Genomic DNA, 12,368 nt, shown 5'->3' with positions numbered 1-12,368 from the left:
TCCATGAACCTCGTGTAACTAAATTAACAGGCTCTTCACATAACTGCATCAGAGAAGACTGAATAAGTGTAATGGCTGTCTTCTGTAAAAATGGACCAAGGCGCAGCAGGTATGTGAATACTCATCTTTAATTAAAATAAAGGAGTAGAGCATCCACTGAACAATTCAAACAATATATAAGACAGGAACAGTTTTGCAGGCACACAACACGCAGTGCAAAAACAACTACCCACAAAACCAAGTGACAAACATACTCCTACATATATGACTCCCAATCAGGAACAACGATCCCCAGCTGTTCCTGATCAGGAGTCACAAGACCAACACAGAACAATCACACACACAAGACTGCCACGTCCTGACCCCAAAACTACAACAACAGCTCCATCTGCTGGTCAGGACGTGACAGTACCCCCCCTCAAGGTGCAGACCCCGGAATGCACCTAACAACGAAAAAACACCAACAAACAAAATCCCCAACAAAACCCATAAACAATAACCCCTAAACAATAAGGGAGGGAAGGGAGGGTGGCTGCCGTCAACGACGGCACTGTGCTACACCCTCCCTCCCCAACCCACCTATCCTGGAGGTGGCTCCGGTGCAGGACGTGGACCCTGCTCCACCCTCGGCGTCGCCCACTTCGGTGGAGCCGATAGCTGCGCCAGGCAGACGGACCCCTCGAGCCGGGCCGGAGGACAGGAGGGCCCCTCGGGCTGGGCCGGGGAAAGGAGGGCCCCTCGGGCTGGGCCGGGGGCAGGAGGGCCCCTCGGGCTGGGCCGGGGGCAGGAGGGCCCCTCGGGCTGGGCCGGGGAGCAGGAGGGCCCCTCGGGCTGGGCCGGGGAGCAGGAGGGCCCCTCGGGCTGGGCCGGGGAGCAGGAGGGCCCCTCGGGCTGGGCCGGGGAGCAGGAGGGCCCCTCGGGCTGGGCCGGGGAGCAGGAGGGCCACTCGGGCTGGCCCGGAAGGCATGCGGGCCACTCGGGCTGGCCCGGAAGGCATGCGGGCCACTCGGGCTGGGCCGGAAGGCATGCGGGCCACTCGGGCTGGGCCGGAAGGCATGCGGGCCACTCGGGCTGGGCCGGAAGGCATGCGGGCCACTCGGGCTGGGCCGGAAGGCATGCGGGCCACTCGGGCTGGGCCGGAAGGCATGCGGGCCACTCGGGCTGGGCCGGAAGGCATGCGGGCCACTCGGGCTGGGCCGGAAGGCAGGAGGGCCACTCGGGCTGGGCCGGAGGGCAGGAGGACCACTCGGGCTGGACCGGAGGGCAGGAGGACCACTCGGGCTGATCCTGGCAGATCAGGGCAGGCGGGCACCCCTGGCAGATCAGGGCAGTCTGGCCACTCTGGCAGATCAGGGCAGTCCGGCCACTCTGGCAGAACAGGGCAGTCCGGCCACTCCGGCAGAACAGGGCAGTCCGGCCACTCCGGCAGAACAGGGCAGTCCGGCCACTCCGGCAGAACAGGGCAGTCCGGCCACTCCGGCAGAACAGGGCAGTCCGGCCACTCCGGCAGAACAGGGCAGTCCGGCCACTCCGGCAGAACAGGGCAGTCCGGCCACTCCGGCAGAACAGGGCAGTCCGGCCACTCCGGCAGAACAGGGCAGTCCGGCCACTCCGGCAGAACAGGGCAGTCCGGCCACTCCGGCAGAACAGGGCAGTCCGGCCACTCCGGCAGAACAGGGCAGTCCGGCCACTCCGGCAGAACAGGGCAGTCCGGCCACTCCGGCAGAACAGGGCAGTCCGGCCACTCCGGCAGAACAGGGCAGTCCGGCCACTCTGGCAGTTCAGGGCAGTCCGGCCACTCTGGCAGTTCAGGGCAGTCCGGCCACTCTGGCAGTTCAGGGCAGTCCGGCTACTCTGGCAGTTCAGGGCAGTCTGGCCACTCCGGCAGTTCAGGGCAGTCTGGCCACTCCGGCAGTTCAGGGCAGTCTGACCTCTCTGGCGACTGTTGACTGGCGGGCAGCTCTGACGACTGTTGACTGGCGGGCAGCTCTGACGACTGTTGACTGGCGGGCAGCTCTGACGACTTTTGACTGGCGGGCAGCTCTGACGACTGTTGACTGGCGGGCAGCTCTGACGACTGTTGACTTGCGGGCAGCTCTGACGACTGTTGACTGGTGGGCAGCTCTGGCGACTGTTGACTGGCGGGCAGCTCTGGTGACTGTTGACTGGCGAGGCTGGGTTGACACACTAGACTCCTGATGCGTGGGGCTGGTATAGGACGTGCCAGCCTGGAGACACGCACCTCCATGCTAGTGTGTCTGGCGGGAAACACCGGACCGAAAGGGCGCACTGGCGGTCTTGAGCGCAGGGTTGGCATCACCCGTTCCGGCTCGATGCCTACTTCGCCCTGGCACATGCGGGGCGCTGGTACCTTGCCTACCGGCCTGAAAATCCCAGGCCTCACCACAGCCCCAACCCCAAAGCACGGGACCTGTCCAGTCTGCCCTACAAGGGTACGGGGAGCTGGCCTGGGGCTGTAATCTCGCCCCGCCAAATAGCCCTTGTGCCCCCCCCTAAAAAATTCTTGGGGCTGCCTCCAACATTCCTCCCTCACTTGCCTCTGTCCTCTTCTCCGCTGCTTGGTCCTTTGGTGGTGGGTAGTTCTGTAATGGCTGTCTTCTGTAAAAATGGACCAAGGCGCAGCAGGTATGTGAATACTCATCTTTAATTAAAATAAAGGAGTAGAGCATCCACTGAACAATTCAAACAATATATAAGACAGGAACAGTTTTGCAGGCACACAACACGCAGTGCAAAAACAACTACCCACAAAACCAAGTGACAAACATACTCCTACATATATGACTCCCAATCAGGAACAACGATCCCCAGCTGTTCCTGATCAGGAGTCACAAGACCAACACAGAACAATCACACACACAAGACTGCCACGTCCTGACCCCAAAACTACAACAACAGCTCCATCTGCTGGTCAGGACGTGACAATAAGCAAGTATAGTGAATGTATTATATCTGTGTAAAATATAGATTTTATCGTAACATGTATCATTTACAAACAGTAATAAACAGGACTAAATACGTAGTGAACGTATTGAATGGAATAAAAGGTTAATGTTATGATAAAAGTAATCAATTTAGTTTGTTTGTTGCATCCTCATGTAACCAAACAGTAATGAACAGGTTTTTTTTGATGATGAGTGTATCATATTCATAGAAATACAGAAAACAAGATATAATGAGTCTTTATTTTTCGCAAGTTAGCAGGTGTTACTGTATTGACAGATGTTGGGGGGGGGGGGGTCAGGCTGTCCAAGTTTATCATGGAAGCTGCTGTAGGTACAGGATATCCTTTGGTGTCTGACCAGTCCGAGTGCTGGGAGAGCGATAGGTACTCAGTCCTGTACAGATAGAGAGACAAATTCAAATTGACACTCCTTCATGATGATGAAGAGGAACAGTGGAATCTAGTAGTGCAAGACATGCTCAGTGTTGAGAGGAGAGAGATCACACCTGAGGTCAGAAAGGGGATGTGACAAGGTCAGTTAATCTAGGAAGTAGCAGTACAAGACATTCAAAGTAAATGTTTACTACTTCATAATTTATTTACTTGTGGTGTGTTGGCTTTGTCTTGAAGGGTTATGCTGAATACACCCCTTCTTGGCCTTTGTAAAGTACAGTCTAGGCCGGGTCTCCTAGTTTAAGAGTTTGTGAGGCAGATTTTGTCTTTCATCTCTCTGTACTTCCTGTTTTATATTTCTTGCTCCTGACTGCTCCTGGCAGCATGGCCTTCTCTCAATTGCATAAACCTCGAGTCGTCTCTCCTCACCTCCTCAAACCCATTGGAGGAGAAGGTCAGAGGGAGGAAGCTCTGGCTTTCAATGGATTTTGAGAAAGAGATGAGGATTTTGCAGTTGAGAATTGGCCCATGAGTCTCACCGTAAAGCTAGGAATCCCTGGGTCCTCCACCGCTGTGGGCTCCATACCTGAGGGACCCCACTTCCTCTAGGGCCAGGTGAGTGAAGTTGTATGCCAGTGGAGGGATGGTGTTGACCAGTATGAGCTGCATAGACTTCCTCTCTGGGCTGTATTGGCAGCGTTTGTAGCGGGAGAAGGCTGCGGATACGTCTTGTTAAGTGTATACCATATGGTTGACGGCTGAAGACAGGTATCCCACCCACACAAACACAGTCAGCAGCCCTCCCATCAGCCCCGGGTCACAGTTCACGGGGTCGCACACCACGTTGGTAAAGAAAAATTAACACCACATGACCACAAACAGGAAGAAAACCCCTCCCAGGTCCTTGGAGGCCTTATGCTCATTGCTGATCGACTGCATAGTGCAACCTCTTTACCGCGAGTCCACCCAGGTCACGACGAGCTCTCCTCCTTCCCATCCTGTGTCGCGGCTGAGTGAACGCCTGAAAAGGCCGGGGAACCAACTGGTTCAGGTAGAGGGTAGCTTCAGTCTGCAGGGCACTAATGGTGAGGAAGTAGGTGACCACCATGATGGTGAGGGAGATGAAGAAGGCCATGAAGGAGCCCAGCAGGACAAAACCGTCGTCTGCCATCTTTGAACACCTTGGCCTAGGATGGGAATGGGCTTGGAGATACAGTTGAAGTTTACATACACTTAGGTTGGAGTCATTAAAACTTGTTTTTCAACCACTCCCCAAATTTCTTGTGAACGAACTATAGTTTTGGCAAGTTGGTTAGGACATCTACTTTGTGCATGACACAAGTAATTCTTCCAACAATTGTTTACAGACAGATTGTTTCACTTATCATTCACTGTATCACAATTCCAGTGGGTCAGAAGTTTACATACACTAAGTTGACTGTGCCTTTAAACAGCTTAGAAAATTCCAGAAAATTATGTCATAGTTTTAGAAGCTTCTGATAGGCTAATTGACATCATTTGAGTCAGTTGGAGGTGTACCTGTGGATGTATTTCAAGGCCTCTCCTGACATAATCTAATGTTTTCCTTTCGTTGTAAATCCTTTTTGAAATCGGACAGTGTGGTTAGATTAACCTCTATGGGACCGGCGGGACGAATTCGTCCCACCTACGTAACATCCACTGCCAGCCTGTGGCGCGATTTTCAAAATCTTCAAAATCCTATTACTTCAATTTCTCAAACATATGACTATTTTACAGCCATTTAAAGATAAGACTCTCGTTAATCTAACCACACTGTCCGATTTCAAAAAGGCTTTACAACGAAAGCAAAACATTAGATTATGTCAGCAGAGTACCAAGCCAGAAATAATCAGACACCCATTTTTCAAGCCAGCATATAATGTCACCAAAACCCAGAAGACAGCTAAATGCAGCACTCACCTTTGATGATCTTCATCAGATGACAACCCTAGGACATTATGTTATACAATACATGCATGTTTTGTTCAATCAAGTTCATATTTATATCAAAAACCAGCTTTTTACATTAGCATGTGATGTTCAGAACTAGCATACCCCCCGCAAACTTACGGGGAATTCGCTAACATTTTACTAAATTACTCACGATAAACGTTCACAAAAAGCATAACAATTATTTTAAGAATTATAGATACAGACCTCCTCTATGCACTCGATATGTCCGATTTTAAAATAGCTTTTGGTGAAAGCACATTTTGCAATATTCTAAGTACATAGCCCAGGCATCACGGGCTCGCTATTTAGACACCCGGCAAGTTTAGCACTCACCATAATCATATTTACTATTATAAAAATGTCATTACCTTTTGTTGTCTTCGTCAGAATGCACACCCAGGACGTCTACTTCAATAACAAATGTTGGTTTGGTCCAAAATAATCCATCGTTATATCCGAATAGCGGCGTTTTGTTCGATGCGTTCCAGACACTATCCGAAATAGTAAAGAAGTGTCGCGCGCTTGGCGCAATTCCTGACAATAAAATTCAAAGTATTCCATTGCCGTACGTCGAAGCATGTCAACCACTGTTTAAAATCAATTTTTACGTCATTTTTCTCGTAGAAAAGCGATAAAATTCCGACAGGGAATCTCCTTTTCGGCAAACAGAGGAAAAAAATCCCAAAGGCGGGGGCGGTCGGGGTCACGCGCATAAGCTAGTGTCTCTTGATGGGCCACTTGAGAAAGGCGATAATGTGTTTCAGCCTGGGGCTGGAATGACGACATTCTCTTTTTCCCGGGCTATGAGAGCCTATGGACGACGTGGGAAGTGTCACGTTAGAGCAGAGATCCTTAGTAAATGATAGAGATGGCAAAGAAGTTCCAGAAATGGTCAGACAGGCCACTTCCTGTAAAGGAATCTCTCAGGTTTTGACCTGCCATTTGAGTTCTGTTATACTCACAGACACCATTCAAACAGTTTTAGAAAATTTAGGGTGTTTTCTATCCATATGTAATAAGTATATGCATATTCTAGTTACTGAGTAGGAGTGGTAACCAGATTAAATCGGGTATGTTTTTTATCCAGCCGTGTCAATGCTGCCCCCTAGCCCTAACAGGTTAACGAGAGTCTTGTCTTTAAAATGGTGTAAAATAGTCATATGTTTGAGAAATTGAAGTAATAGCATTTCTACGGTATTTGAATATCGCGCCACGGGATTACACTGGCTGTTGAGTAGGTGGGAAGCAGGCGTCCCACCTAGCCCAGAGAGGTTAAACACTTTTTTGGTTACTACATGATTCCATATTGTGTTATTTCATAGTTTTGATGTCTTCACTTTTATTCAACAATGTAGAAAATAGTAAAAAATGAAGAAAAACCCTTGAATGAGTAGGTGTCCTAAATCTTTTCACCGGTAGTGTGTTTATTAAAATAAAGCACATAAAACAGATAAAGGCTTCATAATTCATAAAGGTCATGTTAAATGACTGGTTTTATCTCATAGAAGGAAACGTATAAGATCTTGTAAGCCCGTCTTCGACCTTGACCTAATTTTCAGATGTATTGTTATATTTCTACCATTCTAACATTTACATTTTAGTAATTAAGCAGACACTGGTAATATTTTGCTAAACATATCTCTGGGCCATCTTTTAGCATTTTCCTCACAGTAACACATATTTTCAGCCTTTGTTCAAATCAAATCAAATGTATTTATATAGCCCTTCGTACATCAGCTGATATCTCAAAGTGCTGTACAGAAACCCAGCCTAAACCCCCAACAGCAAGCAATGCATGTGAAAGAAGCACGGTGGCTAGGAAAAACTCCCTAGGAAAAACTCCCTAGAAAGGCCAAAAACCTAGGAAGAAACCTAGAGAGGAACCAGGCTATGAGGGGTGGCCAGTCCTCTTCTGGCTGTGCAGGGTGGATAGTATAACAGAACATGGTCAAGATGTTAAAATGTTCATAAATGACCAGCATGGTCAAATAATAATAATCATAGTAGTTGTCGAAGGTGCAACAAGCACGTCCGGCAGGTCAGGGTTCCATAGCCGCAGGCAGAACAGTTGAAACTGGAGCAGCAGCACGGCCAGGTGGACTGGGGACAGCAAGGAGTCATCATGCCAGGTAGTCCTGAGGCATGGTCCTAGGGCTCAGGTCCTCCGAGAGAAAGACAGAAAGAGAGAAAGAGAGAGCATATTTAAATTCACACAGGACACCGGATAAGACAAGAGAAATACTCCAGATGTAACACACTGACCCTAGCCCCCCGACACATAAACTACTGCAGCATAAATACTGGAGGCTGAGACAGGAGGGATCAGAAGACACTGTGGCCCCATCCGATGATACCCCCGGACAGGGCCAAACAGGCAGGATATAACCCCACCCACTTTGCCAAAGCACAGCCCCCACACCGCTAGAGGGATGTCTCCAACCACCAACTTACCGTCCTAAGACAAGGCCGAGTATAGCCCACAACGATCTCCGCCATGGCACAACCCAAGGGGGGGGGCGCCAACCCAGACAGGAAGACCACGTCAGTGACTCAACCCACTCAAGTGACGCACCCCTCCCATGGACGGCATGGAAGAACACCAGTAAGCCAGTGACTCAGCCCCTGTAATAGGGTTAGAGGCAGAGAATCCCAGTGGAAAGAGTGGAACCGGCAAGGCAGAGACAGCAAGGGTTATTCGTTGCTCCAGCCTTTCCGTTCACCTTCACACTCCTGGGCCAGACTATACTTAATCATAGGACCTACTGAAGAGATAAGTCTTCAGTAAAGACTTAAAGGTTGAGACTGAGTCTGCGTCTCTCACATTGGTAGGCAGAGCATTCCATAAAAATTGAGCTCTATAGGATAAAGCCCTACCTCCAGCCGTTTGCTTAGAAATTCTAGGGACAATTAGGAGGCCTGCGTCTTGTGACCGTAGCGTACGTGTAGGTATGTACGGCAGGACCAAATCGGAAAGATAGGTAGGAGCAAGCCCATGTATTGCTTTGTAGGTTAGCAGTAAAACCTTGAAATCAGCCCTTGCCTTAACGGGAAGCCAGTGTAGGGAGGCTAGCACTGGAGTAATATGATCAAATTTTTTGGTTCTAGTCAGGATTCTAGCAGCCGTATTTAGCACTAACTGAAGTTTGTTTAGTGCTTTAGCCGGAAAGTAGAGCATTGCAGTAGTCCAGCCTAGAAGTAACAAAAGCATGGATTAATTTTTCTCCGTCATTTTTGGACAGAACGTTTCTGATTTTTGCAATGTTACGTAGATGGGAAAAAGCTGTCCTTGAAACAGTCTTGATATGTTCTTCAAAAGAGAGATCAGGGTCCTTCACAGTTTTATTTGAGACGACTGTACAACCATCCAGATTAATTGTCAGATTCAACAGAAGATCTCTTTGTTTCTTGGGACCTAGAACAAGCATCTCTGTTTTGTCCGAGTTTAAAAGTAGAAAGTTTGCAGCCATCCACTTCTTTATGTCTGAAACACAGGCTCCTAGCGAGGGCAATTTTGGGGCTTCACCATGTTTCATTGAAATGTACAGCTGTGTGTCGTCCGCATAGCAGTGAAATTTAACATTATGTTTTCGAATGACATCCCCAAGAGGTAAAATATATAGTGGTCCTAAAACGGAACCTTGAGGAACACCGAAATGTACAATTGATTTGTCAGAGGACAAACCATTCACAGAGACAAACTGATATCTTTCCGACAGATAAGATCTAAACCAGGCCAGAACTTGTCCATGTAGACCAATTTGGGTTTCCAATCTCTCCAAAAGAATGTGGTGATCGATGGTATCAAAAGCAGTACTAAGATCTAGGAGCACGAGGACAGATGCAGAGCCTCGGTCTGACGTCATTAAAAGGTCATTTACCACCTTCACAAGTGCAGTCTCAGTGCTATGATGGGGTCTAAAACCAGACTGATCTTGGTCTTATTAAACCAATATCCATTCCTTTATGGCATTTAAAAATCAATTAAGTTCCTCCACACTGAAATGAATTGCGGCCAACTTGAAAATAGGCTGCTTTGACTGATTTTACACTAAATATATGATGACTCTATGTAACTTTTCCAATGGGTCACCTTGGTGTAGTTATCATCTAGGGTACCCCAAAATATACACAGGTACGACCTTTGACCCCCCCAAGGTGGGCCCATGGAGATTGCATTAACATTCCAATTATTTCATACTTTATTTCATACCTCAAGTTATGGTGATTTTTCAGTAGCATATTGTGAAATAATAATGTAACAGAATCATTTAAAGCTTTAAAGGAACCTGTAATCACACCAGTACAGCATAATAAAGCCAATATACAAAGGAAACAGACACACAATGTAATCCAGATGCATGCCTGGATAAGAAATGTCAATCAACATAATGAATGTACTTATGACTATAGCCTGGTGGGTGCTGATATAATCTATATAATGAATGTACTTGTGACTGCAGCCTGGTAAAGGCCCCTATTATTTTTTAACCAAACTGTAACAGTTGCGCCACCAATATAATCATTTCAGTGATTTGTGGAGGCGGGAAAAAGCCCTCCTCAAAGATTGTAGTGTTAAATGATTTGTAGAGGCGGGAAAAAGCCCACCTCAAAAAAATGACTTAGGGAGGGAAAATAATAGTGGCACGAAGCCAAAAATAGTTGATCATTAACATAAAGAGGAGTAACTATGTATGTGATGTAAGGATGAAAACTGTATAAAAGGAGTGTGCCGAGGCTGGGAAGACAGTTGATCCATGGACCAGCTTGGCTTGTAATAAAGTCTATTTTGAATTCACAAGTTCCGGCATCAGAGAAATATTATTGGACCAATAATTCTACGACAAAGTTAATACATTTTTTTTCCCTGATAATACAAAATGACATTTCATATGTTCAATGCTATTGACTCAAAAACCAATGACAGTGATAACCACTTATAGTGGAGGTAGCTAAATGTGGTTATCATACCAAAATAGACTGTCACGCACTGATCTGTTTCACCTGTCTTTGTGCTTGTCTCCACCCCCCTCCAGGTGTCGCCCATCTTCCCCATTACCCCCTGTGTATTTATACAGGTGTTCTCTGTTTGTCTATTGCCAGTTCGTCTTTTTTGTCAAGTGCCGTCCTGTGCCTTTGCCCCTACTCTGGATTATCGACCCCTGCCTGCCTTGACCTGTTGTTTGCCTGCCCCTGTTGCTGTAATAAACATTGTTACTTCAACACAGTCTGCATTTGGGTCTTATCTGAAACGTGATATAGACATGGACCTTAATGAAAATCGTCATTAGACTTTGCCACACCAATGTGGAAAAATGTTTGAAATTTGACAGTGTCTTCAGTCATTGTGTAATCCATGTTTTTCTCTTAGTGTGTTCTTATATGCAATTTTTATTATGTTAATTCAGAATGTATTTAGTTTTTTTAACTGTGGACAATAAAACCAAATTCTGTTGTAATTGATATCAGAAAAGTGTTCTACGGATAGTAGCTGAGGTTCTGACTGACTGCACTACACAGACTCCCTGTGATGACAAATGCAATTCTAGAGCCCAATGCCACAATCTTTTCATTTCTATTGTCTGGATATCAACAATTTTCCTTCTGAAGTAACAAGCTATTAGTCCATGAGAAAACAAATACCCTCCATCGTTTATTAATAATTTTATAGAAACAAAATGTTCCTCCAGCCTTTGTCTTGAATAGTGATTTCCTACACATTCTAATGACACTATACAGTGCATTCAGAAAGTAGTCAGACTCATTGACTTTTTTCACATTTTGTTATGTTACAGCCTTATTTTAAAATGTATTAAATTAGAATTTTTCCTCCCTCATTAATCTACACACAATACTCTATAATGACAAAAAAACAGGTTTCTTTACATTTTGGCAAATTCATATATTTTTTAAAACATACCTTATTTACATATGTAATCAGACCCTTTGCTATGATACTCGAAATTGAGCTCAGGTACATCCTGTTTCCATTGATCATCCATCAGAGGTTTCTACAACTTGGAGTCCACCTGTGGACAATTCAATTGTTTGGACATCATTTGGAAAGGCACACACCTGTCTATATAATGTCCCACAGTTGACAGTGCATGTCAGAGCAAAAACCATGCCATGAGGTTGAAGGAATTATCCGTAGAGGTCCAGGATTGTGTCGAGGCACAGATCTGGGGAATGGTACCAAAACATTTCTGCAGCATTGAAGAATTCAAGAACACAGTGGCCTCCATCATTCTTTAATGGAAGAAGTTTGGAACCACCAAGACTCTTCCAAGAGCTTGCCGACCAGTCAAATCGGGGGAGAAGGGCTTTGGGCAGGGAGGTGACCATGTCTGGCCAGATTCTCTCACTGTGCTTTTGCTCCAATGATAAGTACCTTGGTCTTAACTTGATTTAGCTGGAGGAAGTTGTGAGCCATCCAAGTATTTAAATACTGTGTGTGTTACTTTATCAACGAAGTAGCTATCAGGAATCAACGTAAGACCCAGACGCAGACTGTCAAAGTAACAATGTTTATTGTAGCAACAGGGGCAGGCAAAAACTGGTCAAGGCAGTTAGGGGTCGATAATCCAGGGTAAGGCAAAGGTACAGGATGGCAGGTAGACTCAGGGTCAGGGACAGGCAGAGTACAGTAATCCAGAGGTGGAGCAAAGGTACAGGACGGCAGGCAGGCTCAGGGACAGGCAGAGAGGTCAGGCGGGTGGGTACAGGGTCAGGACAGGCCAAGGTCAAAAACCAGGAGAACGAGAAAAGAGAGGCTGTGAAAAGATAGGAGCTGAAAGGAAAAACAGTGGTAAGCTTGAACAAACAAGACGAACTGGCAACAGACAGAGAAAACAGGTATAAATACACAGGGGATAATTGGGAAGATGGGCGACACCTGGAGGGAGGTGGAGACAAGCACAGGGACAAGTGAAACAGATCAGGGCGTGACAGTAGCATAACAACGGTTGGACTGTGGAAACAATGACACATTAACAGGATTTTTGTCCTGAACAAAATGTTCAAGCCATTTCACAAAATA

The 12,368-nt window shown here is 46.7% G+C and overlaps 1 pseudogene; it reads right to left on the bottom strand.

The window, feature by feature from the left end:
• Nucleotides 1–3,904: 3,904 nt before the first annotated feature.
• On the bottom strand, nucleotides 3,905–4,529 carry LOC123727798 (5-hydroxytryptamine receptor 2A-like; annotated as a pseudogene).
• Between the last annotated feature and the right edge of the window lie 7,839 nt (nucleotides 4,530–12,368).

Source organism: Salmo salar, chromosome ssa16 (genome assembly GCF_905237065.1).
Source record: "Salmo salar chromosome ssa16, Ssal_v3.1, whole genome shotgun sequence".
NCBI classification, from domain to species: domain Eukaryota; kingdom Metazoa; phylum Chordata; class Actinopteri; order Salmoniformes; family Salmonidae; genus Salmo; species Salmo salar.
Note: the sequence above shows the minus strand (reverse complement) of the source record. Positions and strands in the feature narration are given on the sequence as shown.